Here is a 22,851-nt window from a genome sequence, read left to right as displayed (position 1 = left end):
TTTCTGGAATATTGTCAGGCATCACATTCATTTCTGGAATATTGTCAGAATATTGTCAGGCAGCACATTCATTTCTGGAATATTGTCAGAATATTGTCAGGCAGCACATTCATTTCTGGAATATTGTCAGAATATTGTAGGGTTTCACATTCATTTCTGGAATATCATCAGGCATCACATTAATTTCTGGAATATTGTCAGAATATTGTCAGGCATCACATTCATTTCTGGAATATTGTCAGGCATCACATTCATTTCTGGAATATTGTCAGAATATTGTCAGGCAGCACATTCATTTCTGGAATATTGTCAGAATATTGTCAGGCATCACATTCATTTCTGGAATATTGTCAGGCATCACATTCATTTCTGGAATATTGTCAGAATATTGTCAGGCAGCACATTCATTTCTGGAATATTGTCAGAATATTGTCAGGCATCACATTCATTTCTGGAATATTGTCAGAATATTGTAAGGTATCACATTCATTTCTGGAATATTGTCAGAATATTGTCAGGTATCACATTCATTTCTGGAATATCGTCAGGCATCACATTCATTTCTGGAATGTTGTCAGAATATTGTCAGGCATCACATTCATTTCTGGAATATTGTCAGAATATTGTCAGACATCATAAGCATTTAAGCAAAGAAGCAAATGATTGTACATACATCTCTGGAAAACATTTTAAGCGATTAAATGCATTATAACATGGGACAATTGTGAGCAGCGGTACATAATTCAAGATGTCCTCTGAAGACGGTCTTTGTGAGGGCAAATGTGGTTTCAAAATCAAGTCTCCTGCCTTGGAAGAATATGGGCTACAGTATTACAGAACACAAGGCTGCGGTCACATCTTACATAAATGTTAGCAAAGAACAGAGTCTAGGCCTACCACTGCTCTATCTCCAGTGGACCTTAACAACACAAGACAAGAGGACACCACGTCCCAACTGGAAAAAAAGGAGAGAGAATGAACATGCTGACTGCCAGCTGTAGCACGCACTTGGGTTCAATATTTTCCTGGTATTTTAAAAATCCCGAAAAAAAATCACTTTTCTCCCGGGTAACCCGGTATTTCCTGCCCAAACTGGAAGTGTCATTCTAAAGCATATACTCTGCATATGTCTGGATTTTATTAAAGCTTTATAATCGGCATGAAAATTCAAGCCTGATGCTACCTGAGCCTCATGAGCCGAGCCATACATTAAATACATTTTATGAGCCCTACATTAAATACATTTTATGAGCCCTACATTAGACATCTTATGAACCCTACATTAAAGACATTTTATGAACCCTACATTAAAGACATTTTAGGAGACCTACATTAAAGCCATTTTATGAACCCTACATTAAAGACATTTTATGAGCCCTACATTAAAGACATTTTATGAGCCCAAGCAAAAAAAATTACAGATTATTGTGCTGTTATCAAATACACAGCCTATGATTGTCACGTTCTGACCTCTATTTCTGTTGTTTTGTATTTATTTAGTATGATCAGGGCGTGAGTTGGGTGGGCAGTCTATGTTTGTTTTTCTATGTTTTGGGGCATTTCTATGTTTTCGGCCTAGTATGGTTCTCAATCAGAGGCAGGTGTCATTAGTTGTCTCTGATTGAGAATCATACTTAGGTAGCCTGGGTTTCACTGTGTGTTGGTGGGTGATTGTTCCTGTCTCTGTGTTTGTTTGCACCAGATAGGCTCAGTCACTTTGGTTTTTTCTTTTCACTTGTTTTGGGAGAGAAGAGAACGAGCGCCATTCTCCTTGCGGAGATGGTGCTAAATACATCAACACGGTCGGTCCCTGGGATTGGGCTGGCTAACACGATTAGGTTTGCTTGGAAGGAAAAGGAGATGGAGCCTTTAGGACGGGAATCTTTTGGAAGGATAATATTGATGGGGATTCTAAAGCTGACGGTGAAGGACGTGTTTTGTTTCTAAGGCAACTCGTTGGAGGGAGCATACGACGTGGCACTATATACAGAGGCAAAACACGATGATATCCTGAGAAGGGCAAGAGCAGTGGGAGGTGAGAGGCCGATGTGCCACTACGAAATAACAAGCCTGGCGAAGAATAATTTTAGGGTTGTAACTGTCAACATTTACAACCCTTACGTTAAGGACGAAGAGGGGAGGGCTTTTCTGGGGAGATATATGGATAACGTCTCCTCAGCAAGGCACCTCAAAGACTCCCTTGGGTTTTGGAATGGGAGGAGAGGTTTCCAGGCCCTCCTCAGAGAGGACCCAAAGGGACATGGTGGCTACCTCCATCCTCCTGCTATGTTCTCCCTAGGGGCTGACAGGGGGACGTTGTTTTATGCACGTCAGCCCCCATTTTGCAGACGCTGTATGGCCTACGGTCACATATTCGCCTCATGCAGTACAAGAAAATGCAGATTTTGTGCATCTGAGGATCATGAGGCGAGGGATTGTGACAAGCCTAAGACGTGCCATGGGTGTGGCTCGTCAGCACACCTGTGGCGGGGGTGCCCGGCCCGTCAGCGGTCATATGCGTCTGCGGCTGGGGGGGGGGCAGGGGCGGGGGATGGGGGAAGAAGAGGAGGGGAAGGAAGCACGCCTCATGATCAGAGTACAGGTCCAGAGGGGAAGGCCACAAGGAAGGAGGAGGAGCAAGAAGCGGCGGAAGGAAGAGAGACGGAAACGGAAGGCACGGGAGTAGGAGAACCAGGAAAAGCGGCGGAAGACGGCAACCGAGTGGAGGAGCATGAGAGAGAAGAAAGCGATGGAGGAGTGGTGGAGAAGGAGACGGTGGAAGAGCAAGTGGACTGGGGGGAATGTGCCCTGGTGGAAGAGATGAGGGGTATGGTGGAGGAGCTGGCGGGGGGGGGGGGGGGTTGGTATCTCTCCACTGCCGTCATCACCAAAGAAGAGAATGAAGAGGAGGGAGCGATTGGCCGACAGTGAGAGGGAGGGGATGGCCAAGAGAGTGATGGGGGTGGGAGAAACCTCTGGGTTGCTGCTGGTTTCCACAGGCTCTCAATATCTGTTGGGTGGGGACACACCTAACAGGACTCAGGACTGGGTACAGGAGGAGGTGGGGAGTTTTTTGTTTGGGGACTCAGCCTCCCCAAATTTTTTCCAATCCAGCTGCAGCACTGGGGAGGGGGAGGATTGTGGGGGTAGACCCAGGGTGCAGGGCACCCCGGAGCCAAACACTATTCCTGCATCCTGGGTTGGTGAGATGGAGGAAGAGGGGGGGATGTTGGGAGTACAGATGGTGTCATCACCGGTAGATATGGAGCAGGGGAGCATCGGGTGAGTCTCCTGTTTTTGTTTTTTTCTGTCTGGGTTTAGAATTTGAGTGTATTACATGTTTTTATTTTATTCTTTCATGGGGTCTGATTTTACTTTTGTTAGTTTAAATGTAAGGGGTTTAAGGGATTGTGTTAAGAGGAGGGCGGTTTTTAGTTATTTGGAGGGTGTGGGGTTTGATTTTTGTTTTTTACAGGAGGTTCACCTGAGGGATGGAGGGGATGTTAATAGGTTTAAGAGGGAGTGGGACAAGGGGGAGTCGGTTTGGGGTGTTGGGGGGGTGCACTCATCGGGGGTAGGGATTTTGTGTGGGCACAGGGAGGTTAAAGTGGAGGATTCTTTTGTGGTAATGCAGGGGAGGGTTATAGGGGTGGATGTCACGATAAGGGATTGTAATTTTAGATTAGTGGTGGTGTATGGACCACAGGTGGTGGCAGACAGGAGGGAGATGGTGGACTGTCTGACGCCCCTGTGTGTCACAAATAGGAAATTAGTGATAGGGGGGGATTTTAATACAGATTTAGGAAGAGGGGGGGATAGCAGTGCAGGCGCCATTGCCAGGCTAATGGCTTGCCATGGTCTGGTAGATGGTGGTATGCACACTACTCCGAAAATGGATGGTCCTACATGGCGCAACTCCAGGGGGGTTGAGCGGAGGCTCGACTATATTTTTGTACCCAGGTCTTTGGGTAAGTTGTCTGGGCGGCTGTTGCCTGTTTTCTTTTCGGATCACGACGGGGTGCTCCTGCAGGTGGGGTCGCCAGTCTGCCTCTTTGGTAGGGGGTACTGGAAGCTAGATCGGGATGTGCTGGAGGAGCAGGCTTTTGTTGACGGGTTTTATGGTTTCTTTTGGAGGCTTGAGGGTCTCCGGTCCATGTGCGAGGGGGTGGTAGAGTGGTGGGATTTAGTTAAGGTGAGGATTAGGGCTTTTATAATAGGATATTGCAAGAGGAAAAAAAGGGAGGAGAGGAGGGAGGTGGATCGTATCCAAAGGTTAATTGAACTCGAGTATGAGGCAGGCAACCTCGGCGGGTCGTTTGACTGGGAGAGATCCGCAACCCTAAAGGCGCAGCTCAGGGAGTTGCAGGAGCGGAAGGCTCGAGCTTTCCTGGAGCGTGCGCATAGTGGCTTTCTAGAACATAATGAGACTTGTTCTGCTATGTTCTTTAAGTCGGTTAGGGCCAGACAGAGTAGGAAGGTAATGCATGGCGTTAGGGAAGAAAATGGTAGTATAGTTAGAGAACCAGAGGATATGGTCAGGGTGACAACTGATCATTTCCAAGGTTTATTTAAGGAAAGGGAAATAGATGTAGAGCAGGGAAATGTGTTTTTAGAACACTTGTCCAGGCGGTTGCCGGAGGACATTAGAGAAGTGATGGAGGCCCAGATCTCACTAGAAGAGGTTGAGAGCGCTCTTAGGAGGATGGGAAAAGGGAAGGTGGCTGGGATAGATGGGCTGCCGGCTGAGTTTTATCTCAAGTTTTGGGGTATACTTGGACCAGTGGTCCTCGAAGTCTTGAAGGCCATCCTTGAGACGGGGGTCCCGGGGGGATCAATGGCTGTTGGTGTGCTGTCACTTTTATATAAGAAGGGGGAAGTAACAGACCTTGGCAACTGGCGGCCGTTGACCATGCTGTGTGTAGATTACAAGCTACTTGCAAAGGTTTTAGCAGACCGGTTGCGCACAGCCCTTCCCTACGTCGTCCATGAGGATCAGACGTGCGGGGTAGAGGGCCGCTCTATTAGATGGAACCTACAGTTAATCAGGGACTCCATCGCTTGGGTTGAAGATAGAGGACTGCCTTTAATGGTAGCAGCGCTAGATCAGGCGAAAGCCTTTGATCGCGTGAATAGATCATTTTTATTCAGAGTGTTAGGTCGATTAGGATTTGGGGAGAAGTTCATAGGATGGATTCGTACATTATATGTCGGAGCGGGGTGCCGAGTTAGTGTAAATAGTCACTTGGGTGACGTTTTTGACCTCTCGTCTGGGGTCAGGCAGGGGTGCCCACTCTCGGCTCTCCTCTTCGTTCTGTACATGGAGCCTCTGGGGGCTGCCATTAGGGCAGACACAGGGGTGGAAGGCTTGTTGATCCCTGGAAGTGGTGGGCTGCGTGTTAAGATGACGCAGTACGCCGACGACACTTCCTTGCTGCTGTGCAAGGACTCGTGCCTGACAAGGTCCCTTGCCATCTTTGGGGATTTCACCCGAGCGTCGGGAGCAGTTCTGAACCATGCAAAGTCTTCCGTCAAGTTTTTCGGAAGATGGCGCGGTAGAACGGATGTGCCCGGGGGGTTATCTCTCTGTGAGGGGGCCCTGAGGATTCTCGGGGTCCATTTTGAGACCTCCGGCTCAGCGACGCTAAACTGGAACATGCGTATCGCAGTGGTACAGAGGAAGCTAGCAATGTGGAAGGCTAGGTATTTGTCTTTTATGGGCAAAGTCCTGGTTCTAAAGGTGGATGTGTTGCCGTCTCTTTTGTATTTGGCGTACATCTACCCATTGCCGGCTAGTCTGAGGAGGCCTCTAGTGAGGCTTGTGTTTCAGTTCATGTGGAGTGGCAGGTGCGAGTGGGTCGCCAGGGCACGCATGCTTTGTCCCATCGGGGAGGGAGGTAGGGGGGTACCACATTTCCCCCTCAAGCTGGACGCAATTTTTGTTTCTTTCTTGTTAACGGAGCTTGCTCATCCAGTGATACACCCGTCCGGTTACCTCCTGCGGGTGTTCTTCTCGTATCAGGCGAGAAGCGTAATGGTGTGGTCTAACACGGGTCCTCGGGCGGAACAGCTGCCGTGGCACTTTGGTCATGCGGCCAAGTGGCTGCGTGAGCACCCTGAGGTTGAAGTTGCCCGAGTAGGTTTAGATCACAGGCACCTGTACGAGGAGGTCAGAAAGGCAGGGAGTCCGGCGCCTGTAGTGGGCATCTCGGAAGTGGTCTGGGAGGGAGTGCAGGCGCGGGGTCTGGACAACAGGCTCAAGGACCTGAATTGGTTGAGCCTCCATAAGTGCTTGCCGGTACGTTCCATCATGTACCGGTATAGTTTGGTGCAATCCCCCACCTGTCCAAGATCTTCTTGTGGCAGGGAGGAGACTGTGCGCCATGTCTTTTGGGACTGTGCCTTTGCCGGAGTAGTATGGGCTAGGGCACGGGTGTTGTTAGGTTTGGTAAGGGGGGATTTTGTATTGACGTGGGCCAGGTTAGAGAGAGGTGTAGGGAGAGCGAGAGGGACGGATAGGGACAGGTTTCTGCTCTGGCTTCTCATGAGTCTCTTTAAACGGGGGCTGTGGGAAGCCAGGCAGAACATGGTGAAGACAGGGAGAGATTGGGGGGTGGAAGGGATAGTGAGGAGGGTGGAAGGAGATTTGAGGGGGAGGATGAAGAGGGAGGAGAGGAAGTGGGGGCAGCATGCTGCCCGGGAGAGGTGGAAGGGGGGTTTAGGGCTGGGTGTCATTTAGATTTGTAAGGGGATAGATTAGGGACGGGGAGATAGGGAAAGGTAGTTTGTAGGATGACGGGGAGGGAAGATGCTCCCCTGAGGTTTTGTTTGGGGTTTTTGTTTTGTTTAAATTAAAATACCACTATTTGAGTTTGTATGGAAATTATGAGTTGTAAAGAATGAATGGTATTGATGATAATAAATTATTTGTATAAAAAAAATAAAAAAAACAGGATAGGACTGTTTTGCGTTCTCACATTTCTTGTTTTCGTTAGTTTGTTCATGTGTAGTGATTTATTAAAATATGAATAACCACCACGCTGCGCTTTGGTCCGCTTCTCCTCCTCCTACAGACGAACGCCCTTACAGAATCACCCACCACAACAGGACCAAGCGGTGTGGTAATGGGCAACGGAAAAAGCAACAGCAGGAGCAGCGCGAGGAGGTATGGACATGGGAGGAGGAATTAGACGGAAGAGGACCCTGGGCTCAGCCAGGAGAATATCGCCGTCCCAAAGAAGAACTGGAGGCGGCGAAAGCGGAGAGGCGCTGGTATGAGGAGGCAGCGCGGCGTCGTGGATGGAAGCCCGGTAGTCAGCCCCAAAAATTTATTGGGGGGGGGCTAACAGGGAGTATGGCTACGCCAGGTAGGAGACCTGAGCCAACTTCCTGTGGTTACCGGGGGGCTGGAGAGACCGGGCAGGCACCGTGTTATGCTGTGGAGCGCACAGTGTCCCCAGTGCGGGTGCACAGCCCGGTGAGGTACATTCCAGCTCCGTGTATCGGCCGGGCTAGAGTGGGCATCGAGCCAAGTGCCATGAAGCCGGCTCTACGCATCTGGTCTCCAGTGCGTCTCCTTGGGCCGGCTTACATGGCACCAGCCTTGCGCACGGTGTCCCCGGTTCGCCTGCATAGCCCAGTGCGGGCTATTCCACCTCGCCGCACTGGCAGGGCGACCGGGACCATTCAACCGGGTAAGGTTGGGCAGGCTCGGTGCTCAAGAGCTCCAGTGCGCCTGCACGGCCCGGTCTATCCGTCACCACCTCCACGCACCAGCCCTCCGGTGGCAGCCCCCCGTACCAGGCTGTCTCTCCGGCCCATCCTTACAGGGGCTCCCTCCTCTCCAGCGCTGCCGGAGTCTCCCGCCTCTCCGGCGCTACCAGAGCCTTCCTCCTCTCCAGCGCTGCCGGAGTCTCCCGCCTGTTCGGCGCTAGGAGAGCTACTCAGCCCAGCGTTGCCGGAGCTTCCCGTCTGCCCAGCGCCGCCAGCGCCGCCCGTCTGCCCAGCGCCGCCCGTCTGCCCAGCGCCGCCCGTCTGCCCAGCGCCGCCAGTGCCGTCCGTCAGCCCAGCGCCGCCAGTGCCGTCCGTCTGCCCAGCCAGTGCCGCCCGTCTGCCCAGCGCCGCCAGTGCCGCCCGTCTGCCCAGCGCCACCAGTGCCGCCCGTCTGCCCAGCGCCGCCAGTGCCGCCCGTCTGCCCGGAGCCGCCAATGCCGCCCGTCAGCCAGGAGCCGCCAGTGCCGCCCGTCAGCCAGGGGCCGCCAGTGCCGCCAGTCAGCCAGGGGCCGCCAGTGCCGCCAGTCAACCAGGGGCCGCCAGTGCCGCCAGTCAGCCCAGCGCCAGCGCCGCCAGTCAACCAGGGGCCGCCAGTGCCGCCAGTCAGCCAGGGGCCGCTAGAGCCCCTCCGCCCGGAGCAGCTGCCCCTCTGTCCCGAGCAGCTGTCCCTCTGTCCCGAGCAGCTGTCCCTCTGTCCCGAGCAGCTGTCCCTCTGTCCCGAGCAGCTGTCCCTCTGTCCCGAGCAGCTGTCCCTCTGTCCCGAGCAGCTGTCCCTCTGTCCCAAGCAGCCCCTCTGTCCAGTGGGGTCATTGAGAGGGGTGGGCATGGTGAGTAAGCTACGGAGGCGGACAATAAGGCGGACTAAGACAATGGCGAAGTGGGGTCCGCGTCCCGCGCCAGAGCCGCCACCGCGGACAGACGCCCACCCAGACCCTCCCCTATAGGTCAAGGTTTTGCGGCCGGAGTCCGCACCTTTGGGGGGGGGGGTACTGTCACGTTCTGACCTCTATTTCCTTTGTGTTGTATTTATTTAGTATGGTCAGGGCGTGAGTTGGGTGGGCAGTCTATGTTTGTTTTTCTATGATTTGGGTATTTCTATGTTTCGGCCTTGTATGGTTCTCAATCAGAGGCAGGTGTCATTAGTTGTCTCTGATTGAGAATCATACTTAGGTAGCCTGGGTGTCACTGTGTGTTGGTGGGTGATTGTTCCTGTCTTTGTGTTTGCACCAGATAGGGCTGTTTTGAGTTCTCACGTTTCTTGTTTTCGTTAGTTTGTTCATGTATAGTGTCTTCATTAAAATACAATGAACAACCACCACGCTGCGTTTTGGTCCGCCTCTACTTCACAACAAGAGAACCGTTACAATGATATATAGGCTACCACGCATTACGCCCGACAGAAAAACATAAAAGACCATAGATGTACAGTGGCAAGAAAAAGTATGTGAACCCTTTGGAATTAACTGGAAATCTGCATAAATAGGACATACAATTAGATGTGATCTTCATCTAGGTCACAACAATAGACAAACACAAGTGTGCTTAAAACTAATAACACACAAACAATTATACGTTTTCATGTCTTTATTGAACACACTGTGTAAACATTCACAGTGTAGGCTGGGAAAAGTATGTGAACCCTTGGATTTAATAACTGGTTGACTCTCCTTTGGCAGCACTAACCTCAACCAAACATTTTCTGTAGTTGTGTATCAGACCTGCACAACGGCCGGGAGGAATTTTGGACCAGTCATCTTTACAAAACTGTTTCAGTTCAGCAATATTCTCAGGATGACTGGTGTGAACTATTCTCTTGAGGTCATGCAAATGAGAACTTGTTCTCAACTAGCCTACCTGTTTAAATAAAGGTGAAATAAAAAATAAAGAAATAAAAATGCCACAGCATCTCAATCGGGTTGAGGTCAGGTCTGACTGGGCCACTCCAGAAGGCGTGTTTTCTGTTCAAGCCATTCTGTTGTTGATTTACTTCTGTGTTTTGGGTCGTTGTCCTATTGCATCACCCAACGTCTATTGAGCTTCAATTGGCGGACAGATAGCCTAACATTCTCCTGCAAAATGTCTTGATTAACTTGGGAATTACATTTTTCCGTCAATGATAGCAAGCTGTCCAGACCCTGAGACAGTAAAGCAGCCCCAAACCATGATGCTCCCTCCACCATACTTTACAGTTGGGATGAGGTTTTGATGTTGGTGTGCTGTGCCTTTTTTTCTCCACACATAGTGTTGTGTGTTCCTTCCAAACAACTCAACTGTAGTTTCACATGTCCACAGAATATTTTGCCAGTAGCGCTGTGGAACATCCAAATGCACTTTTGCAAACTTCAGAAGTGCAGCAATGTTTTTTTTGGACAGCAGTGGTTTCATTCGTGGTGTCCTCCCATGAACACCATTCTTGTTTAGTGTTTTACCTATCGTAGACTTGTCAACAGAGATGTTAGTATGTTCCAGAGATTTATGTAAGTCTTTAGCTGACAACCTAGGATTCTTCTGTCTTAAGTGTCAAAAATGACCCGCCACTATGTTTGACAACAATGAAAACCCCCTAAATTATATTTTTTCAACTTGAAATGTTCTGACTTTTCGTAGAGTGACCCCAACATTGGAAAAAGTGAAACATCACCTTTGTTATTATTTCCATGAAAGCTGTACACAATCAGGGTACACAGATTGTCTTATGGTCATTTTTGACCCGGCAGTAATAAAACCATTTACACACCAATAAATCCACAAAGACACACACATTTCACACACATGTACACACACACTGAGAAATTGAGATTATGTGTGCTACTGATTGAACTAAGACATGTAAAATGAAATGTAAAAAAATTCTGACCAAATAAAGAAGAATCGGACAAAAAAAAAATCCAAATTGAACGCATTGTTTACTAATGGAGAATGCAGTCAGATGCTATAAAGGTGCTGCAGATGACAGTCCCCCCAGTTCTCTCTTTGCTGAAGCCATGAGTGGAAAAGGATGGATGAGATTGACCTGCATGTCTACATAGGGCTGCTAATCTTAGCGGGTGTGTATAGGTCCCGAGGCGAGGCTACATGTAGTCTCTGGGATGCAGAGAGTAGGAAGGGCAATCTTCCATTCCATGATGCTACTGAAAGTCTTTCACACTTTCTCAAGAATGCTACAATTTTATAACCGTGAGTCAAGACCTGCAAGACATGTGAGAGACAAACTGGTGACCATATAAGAGGTACGGCATCAAGATATGGGTGGCCTGTGACGCACGATCCAGCTATGCTTGGAAGATGCAAGTATACACAGGGAAGCCGACCGGTGGAGGTCCTTAGAAGTCTTACTGTGGACTGATGAACACCAAGGCTCTGAGAGATACTTTTGTAACCCTTTCCAGCTTTACGCAAGTCAACCATTCTGAATCTTAGGTCTTCTTAGATCTCTGTTGTTTGAGGCATGGTTAACTTCAGGCAATGCTTCTTGTGAATAGCAAACTCACATTTTCTGAGTGTTTTGCTCTAACCAACATTTCCAATCTCACCTCATTGATTGGACTCCAGATTAGCTGACTCCTGACTCCAATTAGGTTTCTGGAGAAGTCATTAGCCTAGGGGTTAACATACTTTTTCCAACCTACACTGTGAATGTTTAAATATTCAATATAGACAAGAAAAATACAACAATTTGTGTGTTATTAGTTTAAGCACAATATGTTTGTCTATGGTTGTGATTTAGATGAAGATCAGATCAATTTTGATGTCCAATTTATGCAGAAATCCAAGTAATTCCTAAGGGTTTACATACCTTTTCTTGCCACTGTAGCAATGCTCTCTTGGGTAAATAAATGAAACAAGATCCAGTAGGCTAATCTTTTTGAGTGTGGCCTCAGGAGTGTATTACTGTACGATGCTGGTGAAAGGCTTGCAGCCTACAAAGTTACAATTATAGGCAAGTGAATTTCAGTACAATTTAGCACAAGAGACAGAGGCTATACGTTAGAAGCTTACACATCATACATTAGCTAAATATAAGGCTAATACTGCATTGAATGTATTATATATATATATATATATATATATATATATATATATATATATATGTATAAAATAGTACTATATATATATATATATATATATATATATATATATAGTACCAGTCAAAAGTTTGGAGACACCTACCCATTCCAGGTTTTCCTTATTTTTGCTATTTTCTACATTGTAGGATAATAGTGAAGACATCAAAACTATGAAATATCCCACATCGAATCGTGTAGTAACCAAAAAAGTGTTAAACAAATCAAAACATATTTTTTATTTGAGATTCTTCAAAGTGACCACCATTTTCCTTGATGAAAGCTTTGCCCACTGGAAAAAGTCAAGGGGTCTGAATAGTTTTCGAATGCACTGTACACAATCAATATCTCAGTTGACTCCAAGCTTAAACATCCTTCTTTAAACTGTCTCCTCCCCTTCATCTACACTGATTGAAGTGGATTTAACAAGTGACATCAATAAGGATTCATACTGTAGCTTTCACCTGGATTCACCTGGTCAGTCTATGTCATGGAAAGAGTTTTGTATACTCAGTGTATATACAGTGCCTTGCGAAAGTATTCGGCCTCCTTGAACTTTGCGACCTTTTGCCAAATTTCAGGCTTCAAACATAAAGATATAAAACTGTATTTGTTTGTGAAGAATCAACAACAAGTGGGACACAATCATGAAGTGGAACGACATTTATTGGATATTTCAAACTTTTTTAACAAATCAAAAACTGAAAAATTGGGCGTGCAAAATTATTCAGCCCCTTTACTTTCAGTGCAGCAAACTCTCTCCAGAAGTTCAGTGAGGATCTCTGAATGATCCAATGTTGACCTAAATGACTAATGATGATAAATACAATCCACCTGTGTGTAATCAAGTCTCCGTATAAATGCACCTGCACTGTGATAGTCTCAGAGGTCCGTCAAAAGCGCAGAGAGCATCATGAAGAACAAGGACCAGAACACCAGGCAGGTCCGAGATACTGTTGTGAAGAAGTTTAAAGCCGGATTTGGATACAAAAATATTTCCCAAGCTTTAAACATCCCAAGGAGCACTGTGCAAGCGATAATATTGAAATGGAAGGAGTATCAGACCACTGCAAATCTACCAAGACCTGGCCGTCCCTCTAAACTTTCAGCTCATACAAGGAGAAGACTGATCAGAGATGCAGCCAAGAGGCCCATGATCACTCTGGATGAACTGCAGAGATCTACAGCTGAGGTGGGAGACTCTGTCCATAGGACAACAATCAGTCGTATATTGCACAAATCTGGCCTTTATGGAAGAGTGGCAAGAAGAAAGCCATTTTTTAAAGATATCCATAAAAAGTGTTGTTTAAAGTTTGCCACAAGACACCTGGGAGACACACCAAACATGTGGAAGAAGGTGCTCTGGTCCGATGAAACCAAAATTGAACTTTTTGGCAACAATGCAAAACGTTATGTTTGGCGTAAAAGCAACACAGCTCATCATCCTGAACACACCATCCCCACTGTCAAACATGGTGGTGGCAGCATCATGGTTTGGGCCTGCTTTTCTTCAGCAGGGACAGGGAAGATGGTTAAAATTGATGGGAAGATGGATGGAGCCAAATACAGGACCATTCTGGAAGAAAACCTGATGGAGTCTGCAAAAGACCTGAGACTGGGACGGAGATTTGTCTTCCAACAAGACAATGACCCAAAACATAAAGCAACATCTACAATGGAATGGTTCAAAAATAAACATATCCAGGTGTTAGAATGGCCAAGTCAAAGTCCAGACTTGAATCCAATCGAGAATCTGTGGAAAGAACTGAAAACTGCTGTTCACAAATGCTCTCCATCCAACCTCACTGAGCTCGAGCTGTTTTGCAAGGAGGAATGGGAAAAAATGTCAGTCTCTCGATGTGCAAAACTGATAGAGACATACCCCAAGCGACTTACAGCTATAATCGCAGCAAAAGGTGGCGCTACAAAGTATTAACTTAAGGGGGCTGAATAATTTTGCACGCCCAATTTTTCAGTTTTTAAATTTGTTTAAAAAGTTTGAAATATCCAATAAATGTCGTTCCACTTCATGATTGTGTCCCACTTGTTGTTGATTCTTCACAAAAAAATACAGTTTTATATCTTTATGTTTGAAGCCTGAAATGTGGCAAAAGGTCGCAAAGTTCAAGGGGGCCGAATACTTTCGCAAGGCACTGTAATAACGAAGCAAAAACTGGTTATAAAACATTTTTGCAAATTTATATATAAAAAAAAAAACTTTAATAATACATTTACAGAAATATTCAGACCGTTCACTCAGTACTTTGTTGAAGCACCTTTGGAAGCGATTATAGCCTTGAGTCTTCTTCGGTAGGTCGCTACAAGCTTGGCACACCTGTATTTGGGGAGTTTCTCCCATTTCTCTGCAGATCCTCTCAAGCTCTGGTTGGATGGGGAGCGTTGCTGCACAGCTATTTCCGGGACTCTCCAGAGCTCTGGCTGGGCCACTCAAGGACATTCAAAGACTTGTCCCAAAGTCAGTCCTGTATTGTCTTGGTTTTATGCTTAGGGTTATTGTCCTGTTGGAAGCTGAACCTTTGCCCCAGTCTTAGGTCCTGAGAGCTCTGGAACATGTTTTCATCAAGGATCTCTCTGTACTTAGCTCAGTTCATCTTTTCCTCGATCATGACTAGTCGCCCAGTCCCTGCCACTGAAAAACATCCCCACAGCATGAAGCTGCCACCACCATGCTTCACTGTAGGGATGGTGCTCGGTTTCTTCCAGACATGACACTTGGCATTCAGGCCAAGAGTTCAATCTTTGGTTTCTCCAGACCAGAGAATCTTGTTTCTCATGGTCTGAGAGTCTTTAGGTACCTTTTGGAAAACTCCAAGCTTGCTGTCATGTACCTTTTACTGAGGATTGGCTTATGGCTCGCCACTCTACCATAAAGGCCTGATTGGTGGAGTGCTGCAGAGATGGTTGTCCTTCTGGAAGGTTCTCTCATCTCAGAGTGACCATTGGGTTCTTGGTCACTTCACTGACCAAGTCCCTTCTCCCCCGATTGCTCTTGGTGGTTCCAAACTTCTTTCATTTAAGAATGATGGAGGCCACTGTGTTCTTGGGGACATTCAATGCTGCACAAATGTTTTGGTACCCTTTCCCAGATCTGTGCCTCGACACAATCCTGTCTCGGAACTCTACAGACAATTCCTTCGACCTCATGGCTTGGTTTTTGCTCTGACATGCACTGCCAACTGTGGCACCTTATCTATATAATACAGGTGTGTGCCTTTCCAAATCATTGTCCAATCATTCGAATTTTCCAGAGGTGGCCTCTAACAAAGTTGTAAAAACATCTCAAGGATGATCAATGGAAACAGGATGCACCTGAGCTCAATTTCGAGTCTCACAGCAAAGGGTCTGTGTTTCTGTGTTTTATTTGTAATACATTTGCTGAAATTTCTGTTTTCACTTTGTCACTATGGGGTATTGTATGTAGATTGATGAGATAAAAAAATAAAAATAAACATTTTAGAATAAGGCTGTAACGTAACAAAATGTGGAAAAGGTCAAGGGTCTGAATACTTTCCGAATGCACAGTGCGTTGTGAACTGCGCTCCATACTGAGATACGTGGTCTGTCTCCACCCTTAGCGTTGATGATTGATCATGCAGATAGCAGAGAGAAGGCCATAGTGAAGCCATATTTACACATTTAACAGTTCCATTTCATGTCATACTGTTTCTCGCAGATATTTATCCCGGGAAAATTAGTGGGTTTGGGCAGGAAATCTCGGTAACCCAGTTCCCCTATTCAACCGTAGCATGCACACACACACAGAGAGGACATGCATCACATCCTAAAAGGTTTTCTTTGTAACATCCTATAAGACTATATCAAATGCAGTATGTGGTGGTAATCCAACATCGAGAGAGAGGATCAAATGGAATTAAACCTTCCTTAGTCCCCCCAGTATATGACAACTCTCTCCAGATTACATAATTTGGATGCCGTTGACATCATGGATGCCGTTGACATCATGGATGCCGTTGACATCATGGATGCCGTTGACATCATGGATGCAGTTGACATCATGGATGCAGTTGACATCATGGATGCAGTTGACATCATGGATGCCGTTGACATCATGGATGCCGTTGACATCATGGATGCCGTTGACATCATGGATGCCGTTGACATCATGGATGCAGTTGACATCATGGACGCAGTTGCTACTCTTACGTTGATGTTTCCATGAAATGCTAAACTGGCTTAACTAATGGCAGTAGTTCTATTAAAAGTGAATCATTGTAAACCAAATGCCCCTGGACACTAGACAGTGTCTCCTCACACACACACACACACACACACACACACACACACACACACACACACACACACACACACACACACACACACACACACACACACACACACACACACACACACACACACACACACACACACACACACACACACACACACACACACACACACAATGAAAGGGCAATGTTGGGAAAGAGAGCGGAGACGTGTTACCCCTGTGGCATGCTAAAACACACGCGGGGCCGCGTGCGGATGCCAGAGCCTGCCCAGACTGGGGCCAGAGCGGCATAAGGTTGGGAATTTGTACCGAGCCATGACGGACCTCGCTCCATTGAGCAGTGCCATCACTATCCATCTCCCTACCCCCCTCTCCTTCCTTCCCTCCATCCCTTCATTCTCTCTAAATGATCTATATACATTCCATATGCATAAATACACATAAACATAAACATTTAATATATGCGTAAAAATTGCATTCGATTATGTACAGATGAACATGTACATGCGCACCCACACACTCACACTCCAAAATGTATTGACAAACACATGCGTGTATGCACAAGCACGCAAAGGGTTGGCTATTACTGTTAGCATGCCATTGGGAGCCACAATGAGCCGCAAGTCTGAGGAGTGAAGGGGGATACAAATGTCATCAATCTGTACTGAACAAACACTCATCAGTCTACTGAGGGAGGAGCAGGATGGCTCTGGAGGGCCACTCAGTTTAGGACTCTAGGCCAATACAGACAGTTACAGACACACACCAAATAAATTCTCACTCTCTCTCTCACACACATGCACACGCGCACACACACGCACACACACAATATAAATGCCACATCCCTTTAACCATTCCTTATTGACATAGTGTGGATGCTGATTGAGTAAATAAAGCATACAACTATAGTTGCAAACATTGGATGTGACTGTATTTACTCAAGCAGGCAAACACAATGGGTGTATTCAGTAGTGCATACCAAACCAAAATGCTTTGAAAAAGTTGAGTTTCTTTTAAAGGACAAATTCAGGTAGGTCCCTCCCCATTTTTGTCCCGTTTGCTTCCGTTTGTTTCCTTTGGCCATGCCTATTGTCTCTTTACTAGAGTAATCTGAAGATGAAGCACCACAGTATGTTGCTCACATACATTATTGCATACGATGAAAAAGTGTCAAGGACCTCCCCATGCTCGCTCACAATACGAGAAGCAGTAAGAATCTTAGTCTTGGTCAGAGTAATTAAACTCCTCTAGGAGTTTGGCCTGCCTTTTGAGCTATGGTCTGTACCCCAAATGGCACTATATCCCCTACTAAGTGCACAACTTTTGACCTTGGCTAGTACAGCTCTGGTCAGAAGTAGTGCACTATAGTGTGCCATCGTTGGGATGTAGTGTAGTGATGGTGGGGGAAGTTTCTGAGCAGGGTATTTTGCTGTGACTGTGGTATAAAAGCCTGGGCCTCTTAGTAGAGGCCGTAGTATTTTTGTATGGATTTATGAGTTGCTGTAAGAGCGACTGAACCAAAAAAAAACTTCCTTTTGAAAACTGAATATGTAGCATCAACATTTATTCTACTCTCAAAATGTACTAAAAAGTATAAATAGGATAATTTTGGTCATAAAGTCAAACTCATCCAAAACAGAGATTTGCAAGATGATTAGGAAAAAATAGTATGTCACTTAAGTGAAGGGTACTAGGGTTGAATAACGGGAACTGGGTTACTGAGATTTCCTGTACGAACCCACTCCATTTTCCCTGAATAAATATCTGTGTGAAACCAGTAAACTATAATCAATTATTTATATAAACAGCATGATGGCTTCTCTACGGCCTTCTCTCTGCTGTCTTTATGATCAATCGTCAATGCTCAGGGTGGGGACTGACAGTGCATCTCGGATTGGGGCGCAGTTCACAGTGCATGTTTTATCTCATCATGGTTCAAATATTATTGTGACAGATAGGCTTACATTTGCTACAGCAAAGCCTATGCTACAGTAATATAAGGACTGAATACACATCTCCATCTGGCTTTTGGGGGCTACCCCAAAAAAATGTATTGTAAAGATTCAGAGACTTTTCCCGAAGCTACTCCTGCATTGTCTTGGCTCTGTGCTTTAAGGTCTTTGTCCTGCTGGAAGGTGAACCGCCACACTGAGGTCTGAGGTCCTGACTGAGGTCCTGAGCGCTCTGGAGCAGGTTTTCATCAAGGATCTCTCTGTACATTGCTCTGTTCATCTGTCCCTCAACCCTGACTAGTCTCCCAGTCCTGACGCTGAAAATCATCCTCACATCATGATGCTGCCACCACCATGCTTTTCAGTAGGGATGGTGCCAGGTTTCTTCCAGAAGTGACGCTTGGCATTCAGGCCAAGGTGTTCAATCTTGGTTTCATCAGACCAAAGAATCTTGTTTCTCATGGTCTGAGAGTCCAAGTGAGCTGTCATGTGCTTTTTACTGAGGAGTGGCTTTCATCTGGCCACTCTACCATAAAGGCCTGATTGGTGGAATGATGCAGAGATGGTTGTCCTCCTGGAAGGTTCTCCTATCTCCACAGAGGATCTCTGGAGCTCTGTCAGAGTGACCATTGGGTTCTTGGTCTCAGTTTGGCCGGACGGCCAGCTCTAGAAAGAGTCTTGGTTGTTCCAAACTTCTTCCATTTAAGAATGATGGAAGCCACTGTATTCTTGGGGACCTTCAATGCTGCAGACATTTTTTGGCGCCCATCCATCTGTTGCTCGACACAATCCTTTCTCCAAGCTCAACCTCATGGCTTGGTTTTTGCTCTGACATGCACTGTCAACTGCTGGACCTTATATTGGCAGGTGTGTGCCTTTCCAAATCATGTCCAATTAATTTAATTTACCACAGGTAGACTCCAAAAAAGTTGTCGAAACATCTCAAGGATGCAAAACTGTCCCAAAAACGTTTTTTTCTTTGTCATTATGAGGTATTGACTGTAGATTGATGAGGGGGAAAACAATTGAATCCATTGTAGAATAAACCTGTAACATAACAAAATGTGGAACAAGTCAAGGGGTCTGATTACTTTCCGAATGCACTGTATATGTAATTAAATGTACATGTATTAACAATCCATATCTAGTAGTATTAATTTAACATACATGTGCTATTCACATATTTATTGAACATATATGTTCAAACCCTCCCCTAACCCTGCCGTCGCTGGGCCAATTGTGCGCTGCCTCATGGGTCTCCCAGTCACGTCCAGCTGTGACACAGCCTGGGATTGAACCCGGGGCTGTAGTGATGCCTCAAGCACTGTGATCCAGTGGCTTTAGTATACTTTAAACATTTTGAATACATGACTCATGACTGACAACTAAAGGGGTCCTTTTAATAATTGTTATTTTCCTCTTAAATACTTGGTTCAGTGAGTCAGTGAAACAATTCCACACAATATGAAGAGTTAGGGATTCATTCATGTTCATGAACACATTTTAATTTCATTTGGAACATGGAAGCTAAATGATACAAAATATCAACTTGGCTGGGGTTTATCCAAAGGCAGTTGAGGCTCATAAACCAGAAGGATCCACTGCATAAAAAAATAGCTGTATTGCTGTCAGTGAAACCACAGATAGAACAAGGTGCAAGGGTTAGTTCTAAAAATCTTTGGAGAAACCAAGCCCTCACTATAAAGCTAGCTAGTAAGCTAGCTAGTAACAAGCAACGCATTACTTGGCAACCGTCATTTAATTAACATTGACTAGCTTTGGCAATGAAATTATGTCTAACACATACTTGATATATTAACTCAGAACTTTAATATCCAACACAATTCTTACCTTGGTCAGTGCACTTTTTGGTAGCAAGCTAAAGAAGGAGCTAGCTTGGTGAAAACTCTTGCTTGCAGACTGTTGATGAAAACATCTTCTTCCTCTGTCACACATCAGATGAAAAACGTATTTTAAATCAATGTTATGAATATAAAAATGAAATGCCATGGGGGTTTGGAGGGGTGCAATGTGCGACTGACGTGTTTTCCGTTTGCTCCTGCAGTATCTTAAAGTTTATGTGAATTTTGCAGCAGAACCGTATTTATTTTCAAATATTTGTTTGGTGATCGCTTTCTGTAAAAACCAAGACTACTTTGCTTTCGAATGTCAGCATATCGACGAAACATAAGGCCAAAAACATGACCTGACCTACAAAACCCACTCTTATCACTGCCCTCTCTTGAGACTGAGGCTCACACCTTACCCGGGGGTACGGCTTGGCTTGGCAGCGCTGAAATGAACATTCTCGAGGCCATCAAGCTACTATGCTCTGAAATAGTTGAAATAAATATGGAGGTAGTTGCTTCAATTGAGGGCCGAATACAGGTGCTTTCTGATACTGTAAAAGCAGATCTAACCATCCTGTGGACCAGACGGTGCCTGCAATCACATCACTCAAAACTCAGACCTCCGCTACCAATGTCTCCGATCTAACTACCTCCCTGGAGGCTGACGTGAACCGCCTGGCTGCGGATCTGAAAAAGGTGAAGGAGAGCTGAAGGAGAGTTTAGAGGGATCCTCTCACCGCAATAACCTGAGACTGGTATCGGTCCCAGAGTCAGCGGAAATGCCTCGCGCTACGGACTTCGTTTCTGGGCTGCTGAAGGATGTTCTTGCCATGGATGAGAAGCCCCTGATTGATCGTGCCCACCGGTCGCTGAGCCCAAAGCCCCGGGATGGTGAGAGGCCCCGTGACATCATTCTTCGAGTGCACTTTTTCCATGAGAAGATGGAGATTCTCCGACGAGCCCGCAATACCACTCTGAGCTTTCAAGGACAGAGCTTCTCCATCTACCAGGACTACTCCCCCACTGTTTCCAGGCAGTCACAGCTTTCGGACAAGCCAAACAACTACTAAGGGACCATCCAGGTGTGAAGTATGGACTGCGATTCCCGGCCCGTTTATGGCTATCTCATGAGGGTAAAGACTACACATTTGAATTTCCGGATGAGGCTATGGCTCACATTCAACGTCACATCAAGAAGTCTTGAACTTGCCCATAGATCAGCAACTGTTGCTTGCGAACTGTGGATAGTAAGTAAGTAGTCCACCTGTGATACGACTATGTTTAGTTATAACGTACTATTCTTGTATAGTTAGGGAATTGGCAAACCCATTCAGGCTTATTTTATGTGATCTAATATTTTGATCATCTAGTGTGCTTGCCCTTCAAGCATTCAGTTATTTTACTTTCATTGTATTAAGGTTTTACTCCTTTGTTTCCAGGCTGTCTCGCTCACCTATTCAGTTTGTTTACATTGTGTCTCAGTGACTCAAAATATTTTTGGTCATTTGTTTACTACATCTGTTTGTACCGACAAGTGGTGCTTTTGTAATTTCGATTGCACAAGGGATTGTTTTATTTTTCTTCTCTCTCTCTCTCTCTTTTTGCTGCTTGATCCACTAACACAAAACGCAACTTTAAAAACTGGGACTGTGGGTTTGGGTTTAACACTGCACTCTGACAGACATACTGTGCGTAGAGAACATTTAGGCATTTAGGTTCTATTTAGGCTTGTACCTCGTTTGGGGAGGTATTGGCTAGGATGAGGGGAGGTGGTTAGGGGAGGAAGGAGGTTGAATTGTTCAGTTCTAATGTTGTCATTCTGTCTTTTTAGTTATTTTTTCTATACTTTTTCCAAGTATCTAACACTGTACATTATTACTCTGAGACAAGTTATTCTGGGAGTTTTTGGGTATTCATTGCTTTTCCACTCTATGCTCTAATGACAGGGTTGTATAATGGGAGTGCTCAGGGTGGCCGAAATAATACGATCAAGTACATTTCGTGGAACATCAAAGGGGCTAACAACCCTGTGAAGCGTAAGAGGGTGCTGAAACACTTAACTTCTTGGTGACAGGGGGCAGTATTTTCACGTCCGGATGAAATGCATGCCCAAATTCAACTGCCTGCTACTCATCCCCAGAAGATAAGATATGCATATTATTAGTAGATTTGGATAGAAAAAACTCTAGAAAACACTTTCTAAAACTGTTTGAATCATGTCTGTGAGTATAACAGATCTTATTTAGCAGGCGAAACCCTGAGGACAAACCATTCAGATTTGTTTTTTGGAGGTCACTCTCTTTTCAATGAGGTTTCATTGGGAATCCATATTTCTAAGGGACCTTCTAGCAGTTCCTATCGCTTCCACTGGATGTCAACAGTCTTTAGAAATTGGTTGAGGTTATTCCTTTGTGTAATGAAGAAGTAAGGCCACCTTGAACGAGGGTTAGATAGAGGCACATGACCAGAAAGCTAGCTACTGTCACGATCGTTGTATGAAGCGGACCAAAGCGCAGCGTGGTATGAATGCATTATTTTATTGAATGACGAAAAACACGACGTAAATTGAACAAGCTAACAAAACAACAAACGAACGTGACTGCTAATGAAACATAGTGCTAACATGCAACTAGACATAGACAATCACCCACAAACAAACAGTAAAACCCAGGCTACCTAAGTATGATTCTCAATCACAGACAACTAATGACACCTGCCTCTGATTGAGAACCATACTAGGCCGGTAACATAGAAATCCCCAAAATCATAGAAAAACAAACATAGACTGCCCACCCCAACTCACGCCCTGATCATACTAAATAATGACAAAACAAAGGAAATAAAGGTCAGAACATGACAGTACCCCCCCAAAGGTGCGGACTCTGGCCGCGGTGGCGGCCCTGGCGCGGGACGTGAACCCCACTTCACCACAGTCTTTCTCCGCCTCA

This window comes from Oncorhynchus mykiss, chromosome 16 (genome assembly GCF_057628025.1).
Source record: "Oncorhynchus mykiss isolate SJ-2025 chromosome 16, ASM5762802v1, whole genome shotgun sequence".
NCBI lineage: Eukaryota > Metazoa > Chordata > Actinopteri > Salmoniformes > Salmonidae > Oncorhynchus > Oncorhynchus mykiss.
Note: the sequence above shows the minus strand (reverse complement) of the source record.